At 44.9% G+C, this 25,385-nt stretch overlaps 1 protein-coding gene across 1 annotated transcript in view; it reads right to left on the reverse strand.

Annotated features, from left to right (window-relative positions):
• LMX1A (LIM homeobox transcription factor 1 alpha) overlaps positions 1-25,385 on the reverse strand; it is a 120,735-nt gene that overhangs the window by 33,801 nt on the left and 61,549 nt on the right. The window lies entirely within an intron of this gene.

Genomic DNA, 25,385 nt, shown 5'->3' on the forward strand with positions numbered 1-25,385 from the left:
ATACCTTTCTGCCACCATCTACTGTTTGAAGCGGCCACCTTACTTTGCCTAATGGTAGGGCCAGCCCTGGTTTCTTGGACCTTACAATAGATATGGAAGCGGCAAGCTGGCACAGCCCTGAAGTAGCCTCAGTTAAGACATAGTTCATACAACTAGGTAGTAAAAAATTTCTTTTACTGAACCACTTCAGACTGCAGGTAGGAGAATCACATGACTGAATGCTTCTGCATATTAACAGACACACACACATACAGTTTGCACATGGAAAATAAGTGTCACAGAGAAGAGTGAAAGGCTTGTTTTCTCCTTGATAAACAGTTGCTATTGTCAATTTTTGATTTTCAAAAGTTTCGCACTTGGGCTGGACATGGTCAGGGGTTGGGGTCATGCAAGGAAGCATGAGTGTGAGGAATCCCAATAGCTCCTACTGCCATGTCACCAGGTAGCTCTGCCCCCGTGCAACCTGCCTGCCCACCTCGCTCAGCTCAACCCAAGAACTCCTGAAGGCAACTCCAGGCACTCTTGAATGAAACGGATTATCTAGATCCATTTCAATCGGGCTTCAGGCCTGGTTTTGGAATGGAAACTGTCTTGGTCACCCTGTGGGATGACCTTTGCCGGGAGAGGGACAGGGCGAGTGTGACCCTGTTGACTCTCTTGGACCTCTCAGCAGCTTTTGATACCATTGACCATGGTATCCTTCTGGATAGGTTGTCTGGGCTGGGAGATGGAGGCACTGTGTTGCAATGGCTCCGCTCCGACCTGGATGGCCAATTCCAGAAGGTGGTGTTGGGGGATTATTGCTCTGTGCCTTAGCAACTATGCTTTTGGGTTCCACAGGGCTCTATTTTATCCCCTTTGCTATTAAACATCTACATGAAATCACTTGGGGAGAGTTATCTGGATGTGTGGGCTGAGGTATCATCAATATACAGACAACATCCAGCTCTTTCTCTCTTTTTCATCAAACCCAGGTGAGGCAGTGGTTGTTCTGAATCAGTGCTTGGGCACAGTAATGGACTGGAAGAGGGCCAATAAATGGAGACTCAATCCAGGCAAGGCGGAGGTACTGTTAGTGGGTGGTTCATCTGCTCAGCTAGGTGATGTTCAACCTGTTCTGGAGTGGGTTGCACTCCCTGTAAAGCATCAGGTTTGTAATTTGGGGCTGCTCTTGGACCCAGAGCTGTCACTTGAGGCACAGGTGGACTCGGTGGAATGGAGCACCTTTCATCAGCTTATGCTGATATACCAACTACACCCTTATCTAGACAGACATAGCCTAACTACAGTTATCCATGCTCTGATAACTTCTCTTTGGATTAGTGCAATTTGTTGTATGGGGGCTGCCATTGAAAACAGTCTGGGATCTTCAGCTGGTCCAAAACAGGGCAGCAAGATTGTTAATGGAGACTGGCCAATGAGATCATATTATGCCAGTACTTTCCCAGCTACATTGGCTGCCAGTCCCTTTCCGGGCCCAATTCAAAGTACTGGTATTAACATTCAATGCCCTAAACGGCTTGGGACCAGGCTATCTGAAGGAACGCTTCCTCCCATATGTACCTTAGGGTACATATGGGAGGTACATACTCCCATATGTACCTCCCATATGTACCCTAAGGTCATATTCAGCAGTCCTTCTCTGGGAGCCCCTGCCTAAGAAAGTGAGGCGGGTGGCTACCAGCAGAAGGGCCTTTTTTGCTGTGGCACCCCATGTGGAATAAATTTCCCAGAGGCTTGCCCGACCCCTACATTATGCCGTTTCCAATGCCAGATGAAGACCTTTTTATTTTCCCAGGCATTTTTAGGATTTTGTTTTTTAGCTCTGCAGTTTTAAATCTGCTCTGCATTTTAAATCTCTGCACTGCTGCTAGGTTTTACTCTGGTTGCACTTTTATATTGTAGTTTTAAGCTATTATATTTTATATTGTATTTTATACTGTATTCTGTGGTTTAATTTTTATGAACCATGTACATTGATGGTGCTATATAAATAAATAAATAAATAAATAATAATAATAATGAATCACCCAGAGAGCTTTGGTTATTGGGCAACATAGAAATGTAATAAATAAACAAATAATAAACACAGCCTGTTGTCAGGGCCACCTAGGGAGGAATCACAAACATCCACCGCTCAGGCTCACATGCAACCATGTGTGAAATGAGGAACTATGATTCCACAACCTGATTCCTTAGTGTACAAGCCATCAATGCACAGTTTAAGCATGCACATCAAGTTATACTGATGCTGATGACTTTTGCTCGGAATATCCTTCCATTACTCAAAATAATTTATTGGCAATCAGTCCAAATATCTGTTTATTACTGGCAACTGGCCTAGAGATTTAAAAAATAACACACACACACACACACACACCTGCCTGAGCCAGTTTTTTTCCTGACAATTTGCTACACTATCCTAGAATGCTATTTTAGGAATGGAAAGAGATTTTTCTATTCTATTTTGTATGTGCAGAGACTGCATTCAATCATGCAATATTCCAATTGAACTCTGAAGTGCCATACTTATCCAGGAAGTTTTTTACCACCTAAAAACGTAAGAAGAGCCTTGCTGAATCACACCAAAGGCCAATCTAGTCCAACCATCTGTTCATGCTGTTACCAACCAGATGCTAGAACATGAATGCAACAGAACCCTCGTGCTTGTGTTATCCAGCAGCTAGTATTCAGAGGCATACTGCCTCTGATATTGGAGGTAATATAGAGCCATCATGACTAATAGCTATTGATACCCTTATTCTCCATTAACTTGTCTAATCCCTTTAAAATGTCCAAGTTGAGGGCCATCTCTACATTTTGTGGCAGCAAATTCCATAGTTTTACTATGTACTAGCTAATATAACTGGTGTTGCTCGAGACCCTGAATAAGGTTTATCACGTTTGATAAATATTAAGTATCTCTGTGACTTTTTCATCTTTAAGGAGGGGATGGGTGGGGGAGAAAAAGCCACGGAGCATCCCTTCGCATTATCCCAGCAACCGAGCCACCCTTCACCGCAGTGCCCGGGGCCCTTCCCAGCTGCTGTGGCGGCAGTGGCTCTTCAGCCTCCTGGCCAGCCCCCGTTCTCCACTGTGGGCTCCCTCAGACTGGTGATGATGTCATTGGCAGGCAGCCGGAAGTACAGACCCATTGCCTGTTGCCTGTGACAAAGGGAGAGGCACCACAGACAGCTGTTTTAAAATACTGTGCCACCACAGCAGATGGAATGATTCTGGGCATGCGCAGAGTGACTCCCCTCCCTCCCTCTTAAGGACCACGCATGCTTCACGCTTCAGGTTGGAGGCAGATTTTGAGAAAACAGCAATATCAGGACAGGGTGCCTTTGATGTGGAATTGGGTTGACTGCTAGAGACCGACCTTAGGAGACTGGCTTGTGAAAGGCATGCAGTGCCCACCTGGCTGCACACTCACAATGGCCACCAAGTCTGCCCTCCTGCCCATGGCATGCTGGGAGTTATAGGCATAAGCCTATGTTTTATATTAAATTCTTTAAAAATACTTAAACCCCCAAAATTTTGGGTTGTAAGATTTTTCTAGTACATTGTACACAAAGACCTATCACCATGCCTAATTTCAAGCTTGTAACTCATGTGGAAGTGAGTAAAGATTTCCAGACATACAAACCCACACACATACTTTCAGCTTTATAGATAGCGATTATGTGAAGCAGTACTTCCTTTTTTTCTGTCCTGAATCTCACACCACCCAAACTTGTCTCTATCCTGGTCAATTGTACCTGTATTGATATTTTATACACAACCTTATTGACCATTCTGGAAAAGCTATGTAAAAACTAGACTTGCTTAGTCACAGAAATAACAGCTTTATTGTAGAAAAATTTGGAGGTTGATAGCCCTTACAGGACCTAACCTGCTAGATCAGAACAAAGCTTCTTACCAAAAGATCCCAGCTCTTGTGAAAGTTAAGATGAGCTTTGTTCAACATTAATAACTAGGTACCTCATATCTAAGGTCTAATGTTTCCTGACTCCTAGCTGACTAGAGCAGAGAAGAAGCTGCCCCAGCTGGACTAAAAAGTACATAAGGAGGCAAGCTCCCAAAGAGTGAGCAAACAGAGAGAGCAAACAGGAGTTTGTCAGGGCAGGTGTAGTGGAAAAAGAGGAGAGAGGCAAAGAGGAGAGAGGCCTTCAGTAAATCCAGGAGGCTGCCTATTCAAAGTCGCTGTGTGCTTGCCATGTGCTCCTGAGTGCTGATTCAAGGGGAAAGTCCTGAGAGCTGCTGCTGGGCCTGATTGCTCACAGCAGCTGAGTGGGCAGGGAGTTTCATTCTGTTTTCTGACTCCTAGCTGAGCAGAGGAGAGAAGAGGAAGCTGTCCCAGCTGGACTAGAAGCCACATAAGGAAGCCACCTCCCAGAAAGAGTGCTATCAGAGCGAGTGAACAGGGAGAGTGAACAGGGATTTGTCAGGGGGAGGTCAAGAGGGAGGTCCCTAACAAAGGATACTCCAGTGGTAGTGACCTGCAAGGTATGTGCAATAATTGTATTCCACCCTCCAAGGAATAAGAGAAGACAAAGATTTCTTAGACAAATGATGGAACTTCAACAGCAGAGAGAACCACAGGAGGAGGAAGACAAACAGCAAGTTGAAGCAGAAGTGGGGAATGCTGAGGTGAGGAAAGCCAATGAAGAGGAATCTCCCTGGAAAGGTGTGAAAGTTAGGAGCAAAAAAACTAGAAGACACTCTGCACCAGTGAAACTACTAAAGCTGTGCAACTGCTTTCAGCTACTGGAAGATGAGACTGGAGGACAGTCTGCAGAGGAAGAATTACACAGGACCCCAATGCAGCAGTGAGCAACAGGCAGAAGGCCAGTAGTATGTCGCAAAGACCCATGGACTCACCCAGGTATGCTGTCTCCCTGGAGGACAGATTAGAGATGTGACTGAAGGGTTGCCAAAGTTCATAAAACCCACTGACACATATCCTTTTCTTCTCATCCATCTGGGAATAAATGATACTACCAAGCGGTGCTATGAAGAAATCACATCAGACTTTGAAGATTTGGGAAGGAAACTCAAGAAGTTTGGGGCCCAGATAATTTTCTCAACCATCCTGCCAGTTCTTGGAAGAGGAATAGAAATGGGGGGGGGGGGGAATACTCCAGGTGAACGACTGGCTATGAAGGTGGTACCGACATGAGAGATTCGTATTCTGGGACCATGGGCTAAGTACTTGGAAAATGGACTGCTGGCAAGGGACGGGTTGTACCTCACAAGGGCTGGGAAGAATGTGTTTGCCCACAGCATGAAGAACTTCATCAGGAGGGCTTTAAACTGAATCTCACAGGGGAGGAAGACATGAACTTGGAGGCAACAATGGATGAAGTCTCATGCACCATAACACAGAGAACAGCTCTAACAGTGCTCCCAAATAGTCCTCACAATAATGTAGGAAAGAAGCCAGACCATAAAGCACATGGTCTTTGATGTCTATATATGAATGCCCAGAATATGGGAAACAAACAGAACAAACGTGAACTCTTAATACATGTAGGCAAATAGAACTTGATAGGTATAACTGAAACTTGGTGGGATTGAGTGGAAATCAGCAATTGAAGAGTATAATTTGTTCAAAAAGATCAGAAGAAATAGAAAGGGAGGCGGAGGTGCACTATATGTTAAAAAATACTTACCCCTGCACAGAAATACAGGAGGATGAGCCTGGGAGGCCCATCAAGAGCATCTGGATTAAAATAAATGGGGCAAGGAATAAAAGGAGCATGATAGTTAGAGTCTACTACCGACTACCAGTACCCAATCAAGGAGAAGACGAGGATGAAACTTTTGAAAAGCAAATTGCCAGTGTTTCAAGGAAGTGTGATGCAGTAGCGATGGGGGACTTCAATTATCCTGATATCTGTTGGGAGACAAATTCTGCCAAAACTGCCCCCTCCAAGAAATTCCTGACATGTGTGGATGATAACTTTCTCCTATAGAAAGAGGAGGAAGGAACTAGAGGATTGGCTGTCCTTGACTTAATACTGACTAATACAAATGACTTAGTGGATAAAGTAGCAGTCACAGGAACTCTGGGGGAAAGTGACCACATCATACTTGAGTTCTTGATTTTAAAGGGAGCAAAAGCTGAGTGTAACCACACATGGACACTGGATTTTAGGAAAGCTGATTTTAATAAACTCAGAACTATTATAAACAAGATCCTATGGCATGTGACCCTTATAAGAAAAGGAGACCAAGATGGGTGGGTGTTTTTTAAAAAGGAAATTTTAAAGGCACAATTACAAACAATTCTAACTAGGAAAAAAGATAGAAGACAATAGAAGAAACCAATGTGGCTTTACCAACAGTTTAGAGATGACCTGAAAACTAAAAAAGACACATATAGGAAGTGGAAGGAAGGCCAGGCTACAAAAGAAGAGTACAGACAGGTAGCACAGAAGTGCACAAATGTCATCAGAAAGGCTAAAGCTGAGAATGAGCTGAGGCTAGTGAGGAATGCTAAAAACAACAAAAAGGCTTTCTTCAGATACGTGAGTAGTAAAAGACAGAGGAAAGAAATGGTGGTTCAACTGCTGAATGAGGATGGTAAATTAATAATAGATGACAAAGAAAAGGCCAAAGTGCTCAATACCTACTTTGGCTCAGTCTTCCTCTAAAAGAGGGTCTATGACCCCCCTGAAAAAGTGAAGTACAAGATGAAGGGGCAGGACTGCAGTTTGATAAACAAATGGTCAAGGGACACCTAATTTTTTTGAAGGAGTTCAAATCTCCAAGGCCTGATGAAGTACATCCTAGAGTAATAAAGGAGCTGGCAGAAGAACTCTCAGATCCACTGTCTATTATAATTGCAAAATCATGGAAGATAGGTGAAGTTCTGGATGACTGGAGGAGGGCTAATGTTGTCCCTATCTTCAAAAAGGGCAAAAAGGAGGAACCTGGGAACTACAGACCAGTTAGTCTGACATCAATCTCAGGGAATTTTTTTGGAGCAGATTATAAAGCAGTCAATCTGTAAGCACCTTGAAAACAATGCACTGATTACTAGAAGCCAGCATGGATTTGTCAACAACAAATCCTGTCAAACTAATCTCATCTAATTCTTTGATCAGGTAACCTCCCTTGTGGACTGTGGGAATGCTGTGGACATAATATATCTTGACTTCAGCAAAGCTTTTGACAACATGATATTCTGATCAGCAAACTAGCTAAAAGTGGGCTAGATGGAAAAACTATTAGGTGGATCCACCATTGGCCATAGAATCAGACTCTAGGGGCCTTGCTAGACCCTGCCGGATAAGCCGGCAGGGAGACGGGGAGATGGCGCGCTAACTTTAGCGCGCGCCGCCCCACCTCCTAGACGGCCGACGCTCAGGGACTGCGGAAGCCCTGTAGCGTCTGCCATTTTTTTGTTGTTGTTAAAGGGGCCAAGTGCGCCCTGAAGACTCCGGAGAAGGTAAGGGTTTTTTTTTACTTAAGCCCCCCACCCTTTTTTAATTAAGCCCCCTGCCCCCTGCCCCCTCTTTCCCCGCCCTCCCTTCCCCGTCCCCTGTGTCGCCCTCCGCCATCCCTCCCCGTCTCCCGTGTCGCCCTCCACCATCCCTCCCCATCTCCCGTGTCGCCCTCCGCCATCCCTCCCCATCTCCTGTGTCGCCCTCTGCCATCCCTCCCCGTCTCCCCCTCTCCTGCTGGTCCGGCCTTCCCCCCCCTATGTGTCCCCCCCGGGATCCCCCCGGCTCGATGGGCACAGCGCTCGTATGAGCGCTGTGCCCAGTCCGTGGCTTTTTCCGGCTACCCGTGAGTAAGCGAGTAGCCACAAAAAGCCACGGACCTTGCTAGACGTTCCGCAGTCCCGGCCTCAGGCTGGGGCTGCGGAAAAGGCGCACCATAAGCGACTTCGCTTATGGCGCGTTAAGGGAGGTTTCCGTGCGGCCTGGGCCCGGATTCCCATGTGCGTCATCTGGACGCACAGCAGGGAAACCGGGCCTCAAAGCGCGCTAAGGCCTCGTCTAGCAAGGCCCTAAGAGTGCTGATCAACAGCACCTTCTCAAACTGGGGGGAGGTAATGAGCAGGGTACCACAGGGCTCAGTCCTGGGCCCAGTGCTCTTCAACGTTTTTATTAATGATTTGGACGAGGAGGTGCAGGGAATGCTGATCAAATTTGCAGATGTCACAAGATTGGGTGGGATAGCTAATACCCTGGAAGACAGAAACAAACTTCAAAGCGATCTTGATAGGCTGAAGTGCTGGGCTGAAAAACAAATGCACTGTTACAAGATGATGGATACAGTGGTGGCCAAAATTGTGGACACTTTTTAAAATTTTCATGTTTTGTAACTTTGCATGCTTATAGAAAATGTTTTGTTTCACAAAATTCAAATGTTTATATATCCATTGAAAGACCTGATTCACGTAATACAACAATCCTGCTTCTTTTCCTGGGTGTCCAATCAACTCTTTTCTTTGGTGCCATTGCTCTATTTATCATGTACTAAATAGTACATCATAAATAGTACACTAGAGGCCTTCAAGAAGCAGTCGGACAGACATCTGTCAGGGATGCTTTAGGGTGGATTCCTGCATTGAGCAGGGGGTTGGACTCGATGGCCTTGTAGGCCCCTTCCAACTCTAGTATTCTATGATTCTATAATTAATGGCTCTAATTCCTGTCCCTCCGACTCTAAACACCATCCTAAAAGAATATAGTGTACATTCAGGATCAGATTCACAACGAGGTTAGAATCATAGAATTGGTAAGCTATTCCCCAATGACTGCAGTCTCTGAAAAGAAGGGATCTAACAGAGAATACCTTACATAAATGTAATGGCAGATGGGAGTGCTTTGACTACACAATATTGCCCCAAATTAAAAATTCCTGTGACTTGCTCTTCTGACTCCTTGCTCAGTGACACAAAAAAATGTACTACCACCCCCATCATTCCCATCTTGTTCCCCCTTTTTTCTATTGTATATGTTATCCTTCTATTTATCTGATTGAAAATAGCAGTTCAAATCTGTAACAAATCCACATATTATAATAAAAGGGAAGTAATTTCAGTTAATCCCTAGATGCCTCTTTTCCCCCTGATAATTATTAGTGTGAAGCTGAAAATCACACACATAGACACACACCATGTTCATGCAAAACTGGGAGATCTCCAACAACTCTCAGGAGGGCCTTCGCTGGTGTTGAGGTGACTGAGAATTACTTTAAATTTTCCCCAACATGAAAATGCCTTGCTGCCACTCCAAGCAGTGGCAGAGATGCTTGGCTGTATTCTTCCTTAATTTTAAACAGAATGCCCCAATGGAAACATTGTCACATGATGACATTCTTCTTGTGGGGAGAAAAATACCCAACCCCCTACAGACACAGACACAAATATTAGAATTCTACAAGTTGCCAAAGATTATTCCAGTCTTGGGGGGGGGGGCATTACCACCTAACTCCTGGAAACTGATTGCAAGGCCAGTACCACCCAAAGGGGTGTTGTATCTGTTTTTGCTAATCCGGGGCGTTTTCAGATGGAGAGGGAGAATCGTGTTTCCTTACCACTGCTCTCTTCCTGGTGCTCTTCTGCATTTGAAACGAGCACAATTACATGGAGAAGGCAACAGCGACCACATGGCCTGTACATTTCAATGGGGCATCACCTTCTAGTGGGCATTTTATAGCGCAATCTCAGAAGAGTCAGGTTTTCTGCAGTTTATTTTATGACGCTAAAACTGAAAAAAGGAGCGGGAGACATACAGGAGGTGGACAGCGTTGTCAAAAGGACCCACAAATATCTGTGAGCAGCCAGTAACACGCGTGCTATAAATCACACGTTTGAAGAAGCTCTAAGTTTTCTTTAATTATTTATTGTTATAGCTAAATAAAAAAAGGTCAACAAATTACTGATTAAAAAACAACAGGGAAACGAGTTGATGAGAAAAGAAGCTTATTTTTCCTGAGAAATGGACCAGACGTTGTTGAAGGAGTGAAGGAGCAGTGAAAATGCAAACAGACACACCATGTCCAGTGCGGAAGAAAAGATAATCTTGCAGTTCTGGCCAGCGATAGTGGGAGGAGGTGAAATCCTGTGATAGACACTGCACTGAGCAGTAACAGGAGACATTAGAAGGATCTTGACCCACTGATGAATGGGAGATTCCTTTGCTGACTTTCTGAATCACCACTTAACTCTGACAAGCCTGTGGTTTCTGTAAGATGAGCTAACACCACACTGGATATTGTGCTATTCCAGATATTTGGCTCTTATTCTGCCTAGAAGATGCAGAAAGCAAAATCCACCATATGGTGAAGCTAATTGCAAACACTTGCTGTTGTTAGCAAGAGCCCTATTTTTCAAAGGTCTATTGAGATCCAGCAACAACAGCAGTGAGAGCATCAAGCCAAACATGTATGCTTTTTCACGCAACCAGGGCTTTGCAACACTGGAGACAAAGATCAGCACTCCAAACAGTGCATACACTCAAAGTGCAGAATCTCCATTAACAATGACTTCACAAATTACATGAAGATGAGATGAGGAGACCACAGGCTATGACCAAACCTAATACCTAATATAAAGGCTTCTCAAGCAACTGAGGAATTACAATAAATCTGTTCTTAATTTGGCTTCCTTAACTGGCTTTCCTTTGCACAGAGCATTACTTATGAAGCTATCGCAGCAAACATGGCACTGAAAGAGTAGAAGGGATTTGCGGAACTGGCTCTCACAAGGAACAACATTTTTCTGACATGACAGCATAGAAGAGAGTGTGATTGGCAGGGGCTACTAGACTGTTGTCTGTTACTGTGATATTTGTTTGTACATTTAAATAATGACCCACAACCCTCTTGTAAAGGCCATGGAGTCTTATGTAATAAATACTGGATGGACAAAACAGGAAGTAGCAGGATGACTCTCCCCATGGTTTCCACATCCTATAGTTTTATTTGTTACAAACATTAAAATGCATCTTTTTAATTTAGGGTGAAATTTCTGATCAGGCTCTGAGGGGCTGTCTAAACGCTCAGAAAGCCCCAGGGTAGGTGCGCAGCATCGCGGCACCCTTTATACGACAATGCTGCAATCATGCACCTGCAGCGAAAAAAAGTCAGGGACTTACCCCACCTTTTGTCTCAGGAGCAAGGCAAGGATGCCCAAAATGGCGTTGAGACAGCCACAAAGCCTCACTCTGGTGTTACAACAGAGGCATGGCCGGGCAGTGCCTGGTGGAAGGTGACCTGCGATTGGGTCCAGATGGTCACCCAGGCCATAGCTAGACCTAAGGTTTATCCCAGGATCATCCCGGGTTTGTCCCTGCCTGAGCGCTGGATGCCCTGTGTGGCACTCAGATGAACAGGTTTGACCCCAGGACAATCCTGGGATAAACCTTAGGTCTAGCTACGGCCCCGGAAGCCCCGCACTCCCTCCTCAGCACTGGGATTACCTGACTTCACCCCAGGGGAGGGAAAGCATGGGGTTTCCAAGGGACACAGCGCCAACCCAGCACCATGAAGACACACCCTGAGACTAAGCCCAACATGAGGGCAGATATGGACAGGTGTAGACGGGGAAAGGCAGAAAAATGGATGAGATGAAAGGTAGCATTTTTAAAAATTTCATTTTGGTTTGTATTATATATGTTTACATTTATTGTAGTCAACTCAGCCTCTGGAATTGAATGAGATGAATAAATAAATGGGCAGCTGTAATGTGGTATGTATGTGAGTCAAGGACATGCTATGAACAGAAGATTCTGAATGCGGGACACTGGTGTGCCTCTTATCCAAAATGTATGATATAAATTTACCTCATAATAGTGACCAAAGACTCCAGTGACTTGCAAGTTAAACCACACCTCCAATAAAATGCAGGGTGTGGAACTTCCCCTTTATACATTTCAACAATCCTGGGGCCCTTCCACACGCCGTACTGAAGGCGCATGCATGCGCCCCAAGTACGACCCCAAAACGATAGTGTGTACTACAGCCAGAAGAGACGGAGGAGGAGGCGGCTGGGGAATCTGGGCGCGTCCTTGCCGCCGCCACCTCCCCGCCGGCCTCCTGCTGCCTGGGTAAGAGCGACCCGGGTCGGAGAGCCCTCCGCCGAGCTCTCCGACCCGGGTCGCTCTTACCCAGGCAGCAGGAGGCCGGCGGGGAGGCGGCGGCAGCAAGGACGCGCCCGTTTTCCCCAGCCGCCGCCTCCTCCCCGCCGGCCTCCTGCTGCCTGGGTAAGAGCGACCTGGGTTGGAGAGCTCGGCAGAGGGCTCTCCGACCCGGGTCGCTCTTACCCAGGCAGCAGGAGGCCGGCGGGGAGGCGGCGGCAGCAAGGACGCGCCTGTTTTCCCCAGCCGCCGCCTCCTCCCCGCCGGCCTCCTGCTGCCTGGGTAAGAGCGACCTGGGTTGGAGAGCTCGGCAGAGGGCTCTCCGACCCGGGTCGCTCTTACCCAGGCAGCAGGAGGCCGGCGGGGAGGCGGCGGCAGCAAGGACGCGCCTGTTTTCCCCAGCCGCCGCCTCCTCCGTCTCTTCTGGCTGTAGTGCACACTATCATTTTGGGGTCGTATTTGGGGCGCATGCATGCGCCTTCAGTACGGTGTGTGGAAGGGCCCCTGGGAAAAATTAGCAGTGGGAGGCAGGGATTTGTGGGAACAAGCCACGCATACACTAGAACGGGGAGACATGTGTATGTCCTGTTCACACACTTTGCAATCTTCATTATGGGGGCAGGATTTCTAGCTGCAGCTAGACACTTAACTGTGCTTGCTATCTTTACTAGTAGTATATTTATCTTTACTATGATTATTATCCACCAACGCTGAAATGAAAAAGTTTTGATACATTGACATTACAAAATTCAGATGTTGGCTTTGGAATCTGAATCAAAATGTGCTAGTAGATGAGCAATAGTCTGTACCTCACACAACAGATGGGTTTTTTGTTTTGTTTTGCTGCAGGAGGATGAATATGCTGCAAGGGACAGTTCAAAACACACACACACACACACACGCACTAAAAACTGGAGGCTTGTTTGTTTTCCTTTGAAAGGACATATCATTTTAGTAGCCACTAAATTAAAAGGCAGGGGGTAGAGATAGCACCAGATTGCAGTGGGGAGATCCTTCCTGCTGTTTGCCAGAGTTTCTTTTTTTCTCTCCTTTGTTAGGAGATTGGAAGGTTCAGCGGACAATATTCAACCTCTAAGGACAAAAAAATGTATTTTAAAGAATTAAAATTTCATAAAAAGATGTGGGCTTCAGAAACATAAGGTTTGACCAGTATAGTCATGGAAATTAGCTAATAGGTATCTGCAACGCACACACTACCACAGAACGCATTGCACTCTCAACTACAAAGGCTGCACTTTTTCCAGCAACAAAATATTTTCATTTGAGTGTTTGCTGGGAAACAGTAATTTTCCTACAAGAAGTACATTAGCTGGAGGAAGACATCTGGAACTCCCAAATGCAACCAAGTTACTCATCTCAATGGGTAATAAATGTAGGGTGACCCTATGAAAAGGAGGACAGGGCTCCTGTATCTTTAGCAGTTGTATTGAAAAGGGAATTTCAGCAGGTGTCATTTGTATACATGGAGAACCTGGTGAAATTTCCTCTTCTTCACCACAGTTAAAGCTGCAGGTGCCCTGCCCTCTTTTAAATCTAGTCACTCTAGTATAGCTCCTGCACTTTAACTGATGTGATGAAGAGGAAATTTCACCAGGTTCCCCATATATACAAATGACACCTGCTGAAATTCCCTTTTCTATGCAACTGTTAAAGATACAAGAGCCCTGTCCTCCTTTTCATATTGTCACCCTAAATAAATGTTAATCTAGAAAGACACTTCTTGTTAGCTGGAACAACTCAGTGCTAATCTCAGGTGCATTCAAAACAAGGCTAAGGGCCAGAGTACACATTACTTTAAAGATGTACCTAGCAGGTACAACTTTTTTCTTTTTTTGCTCTAGAGTAAGCACAGGAGTCAGATCTGGATTGGACCCTAGCATTGGGCCTAGGAGGGCTTTAACCCTCACCCACCCACCCGCTGCAGGGATTTTCTCCTGCACCTGCAATATATATTACCAGATAGTGATTCATTTGCTTTAATAGATCACTACTTGGGAATATAAGGTGCAGGTCCCCCTATCTGGATTGGGACCACAGTGGGAAGGTAAGGGTTACAGACAGACCCCCTATCTCCAAACTAGCATGGGCATGAGCTCATAGTGGAAAGGGGGTGCAAATTCTCCCCCCTCCCAGATCCCAGTCATGACGTCATTTTGAGAGTGGCAACAGCAGCCGCTGCGCTGCATGCGCCCTGTTTATGGGCCTCTTCAGACGGGTGCTTTTTTGTGCACTCATCATGGCTTGGTCACTGGTTTCCCCACGGGCTTCACACGACGATGTCACCATGCAATTGTTGTGTCACGTCTTCCCCCGCCCCCTTTTTTGTGTTATTTTGCCATGGGGAAAATGCCGGGGGGTTTTGTGGTCATGCAATGCAACCACCACCGTCTCCCCGTGTAAGCCTCCAATCGTGCCACGTCCTGCTTTGTGTGGGCAGATGTTGGGCACTGCAGTACTGATGTCAGGAGAAGTGTGTCTACCCACCCTATGCCATAGCCGTGATGCACACAGTTTCTTTTAACTAGCACTCTTGAGCTCTGTAGACTTCCATACTAATTAGATGACTAGCAATTGTATGAAACTAGTTGGGTGGGTTACTGAAAGAAGCCTACATCACTAGTTCAAAACCAGCTGCCAAAGTAAAGGGTCAAAACCTAGCAGTGGAGACCCCTCTTCAGATATTCAAATGCATGCAACAACCATGTAGCATGGCAGCTGTAGTCCATGCATTGGTAATCACACATTTCAATTACTTAAGGCACAATCCTATGCATGTTTAGACAGAAAAAAGCCTGCAGGCCATTTTTCTGTCTAAACATGCATAAGATTGTGCACTTAAGTGCTTTTATGTGGGGCTGCCCTTGTACTTGGTTTGGAAGCTGCAGCTGGAGCATGATACACTTACCAAAATGCTGATCAGGGTGCCTTGCTGTGCAGATATTACTCCAACTGCACTGGCTACCTATTAGTTACTGAGCCCAGTACAAGGTTTTGTTGATGGCATATAAATCTTTGAACAACTTGGGACAAGGTAACCCAGTGGATTGCCTTCCCTGATATAGACCTGCATGAACACTAAGATCACTGAAGGAGGCCTTGCTGGCTGTACCTGCACAGTGACATCTGGCAGCAACCCAAAAGCGCCTAGTTTGGTGGAATGCCTTCTCCCCTGGTATTTGGGAGGTGCCACCTGTGGCATGTTTCAGGCAGCAGTTAAGAACTTTATCTTTTCACCTAGGCCTCCCCCCTGGCTGTTCTTTTTGTTTTATTTTAAATACTTTTAACTGAGATGTGCTGTATTAAAACACTTCAATAGTCAATGTTTTGTATTTTAATTTTAATTTTTACGTTGTAAATCACTTCAAAATGTCTTCTTCTTTTTTTAGAGATGGCTAAGCAATCCATAAATTGATTCAATAATTTGCACAGTTTCTCCAAATGTTCAACGCCTATGTGTATAATAATGTGTCTAGGTTCTGTAGGCATTGTCAAGAACCTGCAGTAAGCTTTTTGCAGAATTCCAGGCCACGTGTAGAGTCTACAGGTACACGTTTTATATGCGCATTGGGTCTATGCAAGCAGCCTAGTAAATGCATATAGGTTGGAGGAGGAAACCACCACAATCTTGCTTTCCTCACTTGCACATGTTAACTGTACACATTTCAAACTTGTGAAGAGACTGTGTTCATTTAAGAATTGGTGGAGCTAAGATGAATGAAATAATGCCCCCCTTTTAACCTCTCTAAACAAGTTCATGGGGCAAATAGTCTCAAATTTGATCCATTCATCAACAGAAATTTTTGAAATTTAGATTTCTGGAGCTTCCCATGATCAATCCTTTAAATCTTTGTGTTGTTTTCTTTCTGTAAATAAAACATCGCTGTTGTGAACCAAGCAGTTTGGACATTTTTGTAGTTGTAAACACAACCCTTTTCCCCTTCTGCCTCCCCCACCTCCCTCACCCGCCCTTGTGGTGGACAAGAGTCCACTTTACTGCCTGGCAACCGGGTTGGGGCTAAGCCTGCTAAAATATGAGCGTTTTTTGGCTGGAGTACTGGAGGGCCTGCAGCCCTACCGAGAGAGAAAAATTAAACACCCCATGCCATGGCTCCAGAAAGGGGAAGAATTAGGTTTCATACCGTGCAGGCTGGACCATGGCATTCTTTAGCTAATGCTTAACAAACCCCTCGACAAAAGGAGCCAACTTAGCTGCATGTTTGTAAAATGTATTCTCAGCAGAATCATGTTTATTGGAGAATTCTGTGGCTCCACACTCCCTTTTTTTCTGCGTCCTTCCCTTGGCTCCATTCACGCCCATTTCTGACAACGGTGAGCAACATTTCATGCTCTATGAAGTTTAACTACTAGAGCAAAAACTATATACATACATATATGCACACACAATTTCCATTAATTTCAACACAATTTCCATTAATTTCAGCCCTACCCCATTGCCATGCGGAACTGTCATGGACACAATGCAAAAAAAGACAACTGATAATGTCCCCCCAAAAATTAAGTCCTTCACCAGACATTACATTTGCTTTCTTGTGATTTGAAATAATGCATGTAGAAATGTAACAAAAACAAAAAAAAATGGACACTACTACCACTACTGGGTACACACACATACCTTCCCATTTATAAGCCCTCCAACACATAAACACATACACATTCACACTGGCTGAAGACAGACAATAGATTTGAAGAGGGAGGACAATGTTCTTATAAAACCATCACTGTCTATGCTATACATGCTCATCATTTTGGCAGTTTCACTAGCTTCTATGGTCAAACAGAACCTAACAGAATGATTGTTGGAGTGAATAAATGAGTGCACGCTCTACTTTCAATTTTCTTAAAAGCAATTGTCTGTGTATAGGCATTGTCTCTTAATTTTACTAAACTATTTGGTGTACACTATTGTGGACACAATCCACTGTGAACTTCTTTTATGGGCAGATCCACACACAGGCTTCGGGACGCCCTGAAGGTGCTTTAGGGCGCCCCAAAATCGATGATGTAGACCCTACCTTAATCGGGTAGGGTGCCCCACGAACATGCGGTGCGCTACGGGCGAGAGGCGGCCCCCTTCCGGCCACGCTCCGCTCCCGAGACGGACGGCTCTCCTCACAGCACCGGGCGGGGACCCGGAACGTTGCCAGCGGCAGCTTCTTCCGCCGAGCTCTCTGACCCGGGTGGGCCCGGGTGGCTCTTTCGCCGGCAAAAGGAAGCCGGCGGGTAGGTGGGCGGCAGCTGATTCCCCGGCGAAGCCGCCGGGCGTGGCAACTCTTCATCCCGTCCCCGCGAGGGGCGACGCGGGGCCTCCTCCTCCTCTTCTTGGAACGATTAAGGTAGGGTCTACATCATCGATTTCAGGGCGCCCTAAAGCGCCTTCAGGGCGTCCCGAAGCCTGTGTGTGGATCTGGCCTGAGTACGCCCAAATTGAAACAGGATGGAGTTAAGCGACTACATACCTGGCCCATTCATTTTAATGAGACATGCAGGAAAAGTTCCTGGAAGGATTATACTCTTCATCTCTATTCACCACCTTAAAAAGCTGTTCTCATTCAATTCAGACTTAAGGGCTGACCTGTCCTTAAATTGTCTCAAAATAATGTCTTTCCTACCTAATGCAGCTCCAGATATCAAGGAGGCAAGTTTCACACCAGCTTAATTCAATAAAAACCTGTTCCCAATAAAACAAAGATAATGGGGGAAAATACAGCATTGCCAGGCAAATTTAATATCAGAATACAGAGGAAAGAAGCCAGAGGTCAGAATTAATTACACCCAAACAAGATGCAGCACAGCATAGCATAAACAGGCCGTCTCCTGGGGTGAGGGAACCAAGAGTTACAAAGACTAGTCTGAGTAGTAAGTCCTGATTTAAACATATCTGCAGGAGTTTTGAAATGCTCTTCTCCTGAGTTTTTGTTTCTGCTGAGATTTATGCTTAAATGGAACATGTTACGATTAGAGGGAATCTATCATACACGTTGCCCACTTAGGAGGATGAGGACCCTTCATTGCCATATCTGGATGAGATACTTTGGAAAAAGCAATTGCATAAGAATTAAACCCAAACCTGAGTTTGTAATTCCCATTGTGGCCCAGATTTCATGGCTTTTAGAAAATTAAAAACATATCATTAAAAAGAACTGGAAACACAACTTTGGGGAAAACCTGAGTCAAAATGCTTTCAATTGAGAACCATGCTTTTAAAAAATATCTAGCTACCATGTTAAGCTGTTGCAGCAAAAACAACAAAGAGTCTTGCGGCATCTTAAAGACTAACACATTTATTTTGCACAAGCTTTTGTGTACTACATTCCACTTCATCAGATGCATGAAATGTTATCTTCCTGAGTTACATGTGCATATACAGATGGTGGATGGATGTGGAGGGAAATCATAAATAGTGAGGTCAAAGGAAATCAGATGCTTGTAATTTAGCATAAGACTCCATGCATCTAATGAAACGGACTGTCGTTCACAAAAGCCGTAATATATTTGTTAGTCCCTAAGGTGACGCAGGGGTTCTTTGCTGTTTTCACTATTTTAAAGTTCACCTTTGAAGCTGAACAAAACTTCATTCTTCAGAACAGAAAAGTATGCAAGTGCGCTGTGGTGTATAGCTAGAATGCTTGATGTCACCCAAGGAGACCTATGTTCAAAACCATCCAGACATAGCCTGACCATACCCACCGGGAAACTCTGGAAATCTCCGGGGGTACCAGGAGGACCAGAGGAACTGGAGTTAGGCCCCAAAGTACTGGGGTTGGGCCCGCGCTCCCAACTTATGTCCTTGTATTTTCCCTGGCTGGGTGCGGGCGCAGTCATCTTCTTTCAGAAGAGTGGGAAGTCTTGCGGGAGTTCCTGCGAGACTTCCCCAGCCAGCAGCTGAGATCTTGCGCAATTCTTGCGCCAAAGACCCCGGCTGCTGGCTGATATGCGCAGAAGCACATTTACCAGCCCCTGCATCCAGGGCCGATCTAGCCCTTCAGGAGAAGGCCGAAATCAGCCCAGGGGGGAGGAGCTGGAAGACGCAATCCCAGACTTCCGGGAACAGTTCTTCCAGCGCGCCCCCCCCCCCAGCCAATCTTCTGCACGGCATGAAGAAGGGGCTGGGGCCAGCAGCGTGCCCGCCTACCTGCGCCACCCTCTGCCAGCTGCACTATGAAGATGGGGCTGGGGCTTGCAGCGTCCCGCCCGCTTGTGCTGTCCACTGCCAGCAGCGGCACAAAGAAGAAGGGGCTGGGGCCGGGGCATGCAGCAGCGCACCCCTGTTCCCATCATCAATCAAGGAAAATGCCAGCCAGCCAGCCAGGTAGTGGCACAAAAATGAAGGAGCAGCAAGTTGGCAGCATTGGTGGTAAGTTTCTAAGATTGTGTCATGGGGTGCGGGTAGGGGAAGCACCAGTCAAGGAAAATACAGGGTTTTCCCTATACTAAATAATATTTTCTACTTTTCCTGGCTGATGCCATCACAGGACATAGTTAAAACAATAACTAAAATAACAACTAACAAGCATCATGCTTTATATTCTATTAAGCTCTGCTGTTGGCTGGATTTAAGGAAAGGATTGTGCAGTTTGTTCCAATTCTAATTAATAATAAAGCAACTTGGGAAAAGAATGTATCAGGTAGGGATTTATGGACAAATGACAGTTGTTTTATTGTAAATAACCCTGAATGGAATTAAATGGAAGCAAAGACATTTTACAGTGCAACAGAAAATGTTCAGCACGTTTTTCAAGCTCTGCTTCATTCAGAAAGGCATTAATGGAGCTGGACTGGAAACTTGAAGTTTTACCTAAGATAAACAGATGCACTACCTTCAGCGTTTTCTTGTACTCTCCATGGGTATTTTAAGAGATAAACTTGTAAATATTTTAATATTGGTAATCTAATGACAGGTCACCAGTGGTCTTAAATTCATTTCTGTGCATACTAAACAGACTGTGGTTGTCTTGTGATAGCCAGTGGTGTATATTTTCCTATTCTTTTTCTACAACATTGCTATGTCATTGAGGTAGTTGTATTTTTACTTTTTGTTTATGACTGTTATGTCTGCTCAACTACAACGTATTGTCTTGTCTCAGAATTGTTCTGTCCCAGCAAGATAATATATGAGAGCATAGCGTAGCTTGGCTTGACTTATTTGAGTTTGTTTGGATCTCCTAGGCTCTGAAAGCATGATCCACAAGGCCAGGTTCTGTGAGAATGTGTAGTTGCCCTTGACAGACAGGAGACGAAGGAGAAAAGAGAAGCTGGGAAACCTCTCATGGGCAGAAGGGAAGGGTTGGTGTGGGGGGAGCCCCGGGGGAAGGAAGAGAGAGAAGTGCCCCTATGAGTGGGGGTAGAAGAGGGAGAGAGGGTACAGACAGGAGAGGAACGAGTATCCCGGAGGGGAGAGGAAACAGAGGCAACGTTGTTTCCCCTCTGCATCACTGGTTAACAACAAGCCAGCCTGTTGCTGCACTCTATTCCCTCCTCTCCCCCCGTCTGCCCACCCCGGAACCAGTGGGGGCACCACGAGCACAAGGAGCAGGCAGCTCCGCTCGGTGTAGTGAAGGCTGTAGGTGAAGTCCCTGGCTCCCTGTGCCGTGTTGAGCACGAGGAGGAAGGCAGGGACCAGGGTCTTTCTTCAGGACTGGAGCTGTGTCAGAAGGTGCTGAGGAAGCGGCGATGGCGAAGGAAGCAGCAGTATCTGCCGAGGGGGTCTCTGCCGCCGTCACTAGAGGCACAGTCAGGAAGCCAGCACAGAGAAGGAGCAGTGGCTGTACCAGAAAAAAATTCAAGGGGGGCACAGAAGAGGCAAAGTATACTTCTAGGTGGGCGGGCTGTGTCCCACGTGTTAAGATCTATGAAAGAAAAATAATGGTACATCTCACACTAAAACTGCCATCCTAACCATATATTCTGAAATAAGTCATATATTGATTAATTTAAGTGGTGTTGTTTCTAATATAGCATGAATTAGCCAAATTCTAATTACAGTAAGGAAAAGGGCTTTCAAACAAGGTAGTTACGACCCAAGCATTTCCTTGACATTCAGATAAGACAGACAGAACACATTTTTAAAAAGAAAAGAGTTACTTTTGAACCAGTGCAGGCAGAACCACGAACGTAGACTCCTCGTGAAAGGAAAGTAAGAGCAAACTGAAGCCATATCTACGCTAAGCAGGATATGAACTTTGAAAACGGTTTGAAAACTATATATGTAGTGTGTCCTGGGCCCCAACAGTTGTCACTACTGTTATAAACAATTTTAAACTGGGGTGGGTGGGTACCACAGGGCTCAGTCGTGGGCCCACTGATCTTCAACATTTTTATTAATGATTTGGAGGTGACACAGAATTGGGTGGTTTAGCTAATACCCTGGAAGACAGAAAAAACTTCAAAGTGATCTTGATAGGCTGGAGCGCTGGGCTGAAAACAACAGAATGAAATTTAATAGGGATAAATGCCAAGTTCTACACCTAGGAAAAAGAAACCAAATGCAGAGTTACAAGATGGGGGATACTTGGCTCAGCAATACTACATGCGAGAAGGATCTTGGAATTGTACATACCAAGCTGAATATGAGCCAGCAGTGTGATGTGGCTGCAAAAAAAGCAAATGCTATTTTGGGCTGCATTAATAGAAGTATAGCTTCCAAACCACGCGAGGTACTGGTTCCCCACTATTTGGCACTGGTTAGGCCTCATCTTGAGTATTGCCTCCAGTTCTGGGCACCACACTTCAAGAAGGATGCAGACAAACTGGAGGGGGTTCAGAGGAGGGCAACAAGGATGATGAGGGGTCTGGAAAACAAAGCCCTATGAGGGGAGACTGAAAGAACTGGGCATGTTTAGCCTTGAGAAGGGAAGCCTGAGGAGAGATATGATAGCACTCCTCAAATACTTGAAAGTTTGACACACAGAGGAGGGCCAGGATCTCTTCTTGATCATCCGAGTGCAGGACATGGAATAATGGGCTCAAGTTACAAGAAGCCAGGTTCCAGCTGGACATCAGGAAAAACTTCCTGACTGTTAGACCACTACAGCAATGGAACCAGTTACCTAGGGAGGTTGTGGGCTCTTCCACACTAGATAGGGTGACCATATGACCGGATTTGCCCGGATTTGTCCGGGTTTTTGGTGACAAATCTGGGAGGGGGAGGGGAAATCTGAATTTTTCGAATCTTCCCCAGCCAAAGAGCAGCTCTAATGGGAATTAACAAAAATGCTTATAACCCCGTCATTTTTAAAGATAAAGATATGAAACATGGCACGATGGTAGCTCTTAGGAAGGGCTTTAGTCATACCAAATTTGAAACAGATCCGTTCATCCATTGATTTTTTAGGAATTTTTTAATAATTGAGTTTTTAACATTATTATTTTTAAAATCGTCATTTTTAAAGATAAAGAGCTGAAACTTCGCACCATGATAGGTTTTAGATAGAGCTTTAGCAATACCAAATTTGAAACAGATCCATTAATCCATTGATTTTTTAGGAATTTTTTTAATAATTGAGGTTTTAAAATTATATTTAAAATCGTCATTTTTAAAGATAAAGAGATGAAACTTCGCACCATGATAGGTTTTAGGTAGAGCTTTAGCAATACCAAATTTGAAACAGGTCTGTTCATCCATTAATTTTTTAGGAATTTTTTAATAATTGAGGTTTTAAAATTATTATTTTTAAAAACGTCATTTTTAAAGATAAAGAGATGAAACTTTGCACCATGATAGGTTTTAGGTAGAGCTTTAGCCATACCAAATTTGAAACAGATCCACTCATTCATTGATTTTTTAGGAATTTTTTAAAAATTGAGATTTTAAAATTATTTTGTAGAACAGATTTGTCTTAAATGTGTGCTGTAAAATCAGACATGTGACCAAGGCTATGTTCGGGTGGGCATGCCCCCTTGGTGCTAGACATGCCCCCTTGGGGGCCGACCATGTTGTCCTCCTTTTTGGTTTCCAAAATATGGTCACCCTAACACTAGAGGCATTCAAGAGGCAGCTGGACAACCATCTGTCAGGGATGCTTTAAGGTGGATTCCTGCACTGAGCAGGGGGTTGGACTCGATGGCCTTATAGGCCCCTTCCAACTCTATTCTATGATTCTATGAAAGCAGTAATGTAGATCCTGCCTGAAACACCTAGGCCCTGTACACCTAGGAAACCCAATGCATGTTGTTCAGTATCTAAATTATAGCCAGCTCTGGTCAGGGCTGGCCCAAGACATTTTGCTGCCCAAAGTGGAATAGCAAATGACATTAATCCCAACCCCAACCCCAAAGTCACAGTGCATAACCCATGGTTCTATGCTGATATGGAAGCATGCATCTTTGAGGTCTATCGATGCAAACCACACATCATATTAAAAGGAGTCATGCAGAATTTTCTGACTTTTATGAATCGATTGAGATCTCTGAGATCTAAGATAGGACAAAGTCCTCCATCCTTTTTTGTTACCGTAAAGTACCTTGATAGGAAACTGATCGTTGTAATAGGGGGCTTTACTTGAGTGATCACTCCCTTTCTTAAGAGGGAGTCTGTTTCCTGTCTTAGGATCAGAGAAACAGGTGTAACTCTTACAGTACTGATGGGAGGGAGGACTTCGAACTCTATCTTGTAGCCAAATTGACTTATGTTCAGCACCCAGGTGTCTGTTGTAATTATTCTCTAATTGTCTAGATAATGAAGAAGTCAGTGACCAATTTGGTTGTTAGATATCGAGGAAGTGGAAATCAAAGCCTCCACTTTGAGGCCATATCTGGTTTTGCCCAAGGTTGTCTGTAGCAAGGGTATGCAGCTTGCTTTTATTGTTGTGGTGGCAGTTTTTGGTTTGTTTTTGAAAGTTGGAGGCTGTTATTGGGTAATTCCCATCTTTTTTGCTGTAGCTTTTGCTTTTTGCATAGAGTCCATTGTATCGTCTGTATTAGTATTAAACAGCCCCTCACCATCGAATGGCAAATCCGATGTGGGATCTAGACACTGGGGTGATTACTGCCAGTTGTAGCCAAGCGTATCAATGGAGAGCTATCGCTCATATCATGGCCTTTGCATCACAATCGACTTGGTGTTGAGTGGTGTTAATTTGCTGTCAGGACAGCCTACTTGCCTCATCCTGGAAAACTCGTGCTAGCTCTCTTTTTTCTTCAGGTAAATAATTGCATAAGGAACCTATTTTTTCCCAAAGAAAAAGTTGATAACAGGACATAGTAGCTTGATAATTGGCTACTCTAAGTCCCAATGCATTGAAGAATAGATTCTTCTCCCCAAGAGGTCTAAGCGCCAGTCCTCCTTATCAGCCAGTGAGGCATGGGTCTTCTGGGATTTTCCCTGAGATGATTCTACTATTATAGAGTTGGGTTTGGGGTGTGTAAATAGAAAACCTGTTTCTTTTTTCTGCACTCTATATAACTACTCTAGTCATCTTGATGTAGGTGCCATCAAAGCCGGGGCCTTCCAGGATTGTTTGGCCATCTGTAATAGCGTAGGAAGAAATGGTATTGATACTGGAGTTGTGGTTTCTGTATAAATTGCATCAAACACCGGTTTCTTCTCAACAGGTTGGTGCATCTCTATTCCTAGAGTTTGCGCCATTCTCAAGATCTGGTTAGTGAAATGAAACATATCTTGAGACAGAGATGAACCTTCTTGTGTTCCCACCACATCATCAGGGAAGGAAGGAATAGAAGACGCCGAAGTTGTGTCTGCCAAATATTCTTCCACTGATTTTGAGGAAAGTGATATGCGATCATCATCCTTCTCGGTATGATCAGTCAGAGGAGCAGGTAGAGGCCGATCCCCATGATCGATGGTGGGAGGTTCTTGGCCCTTATAGATTTATCTAAGGATCGACTCCTTGTAAGTGATGTTCCTCTAGGTGGAACTGGTGGTGGTTGTACAAAAATCCCATCATCTGGAGGTCTAGATAATGTAGCCGAAGGGAGGGCATGAGTCTTTGATGGCCCTATTTGCCTTTCTCTCCTCTTCTCTGTCCTGACGTCAGTCGGCATAGTCATGTTGTTGGTGAGATGGGAGTGACCAAGCTGAATTATTCCTGGGTGACCTTGATCTGGACACATACGAGGCATGGTCAGCCCTTGACATGTCGGAGAATAGTTTTCCTGTAACCATGGTGATGTCTAGGGGAAGACTGTTGTGGTAAATCTATTACTATAATTAGTCCTGGAGGTGAGGTATCTCATATTTCACCTTCTGACATTGATGTTGTATTGGCACGTTCGGGTCTAGACGTCAAA

Source organism: Elgaria multicarinata, chromosome 1 (assembly GCF_023053635.1).
Source record: "Elgaria multicarinata webbii isolate HBS135686 ecotype San Diego chromosome 1, rElgMul1.1.pri, whole genome shotgun sequence".
In the NCBI taxonomy this organism is placed as follows: domain Eukaryota; kingdom Metazoa; phylum Chordata; class Lepidosauria; order Squamata; family Anguidae; genus Elgaria; species Elgaria multicarinata.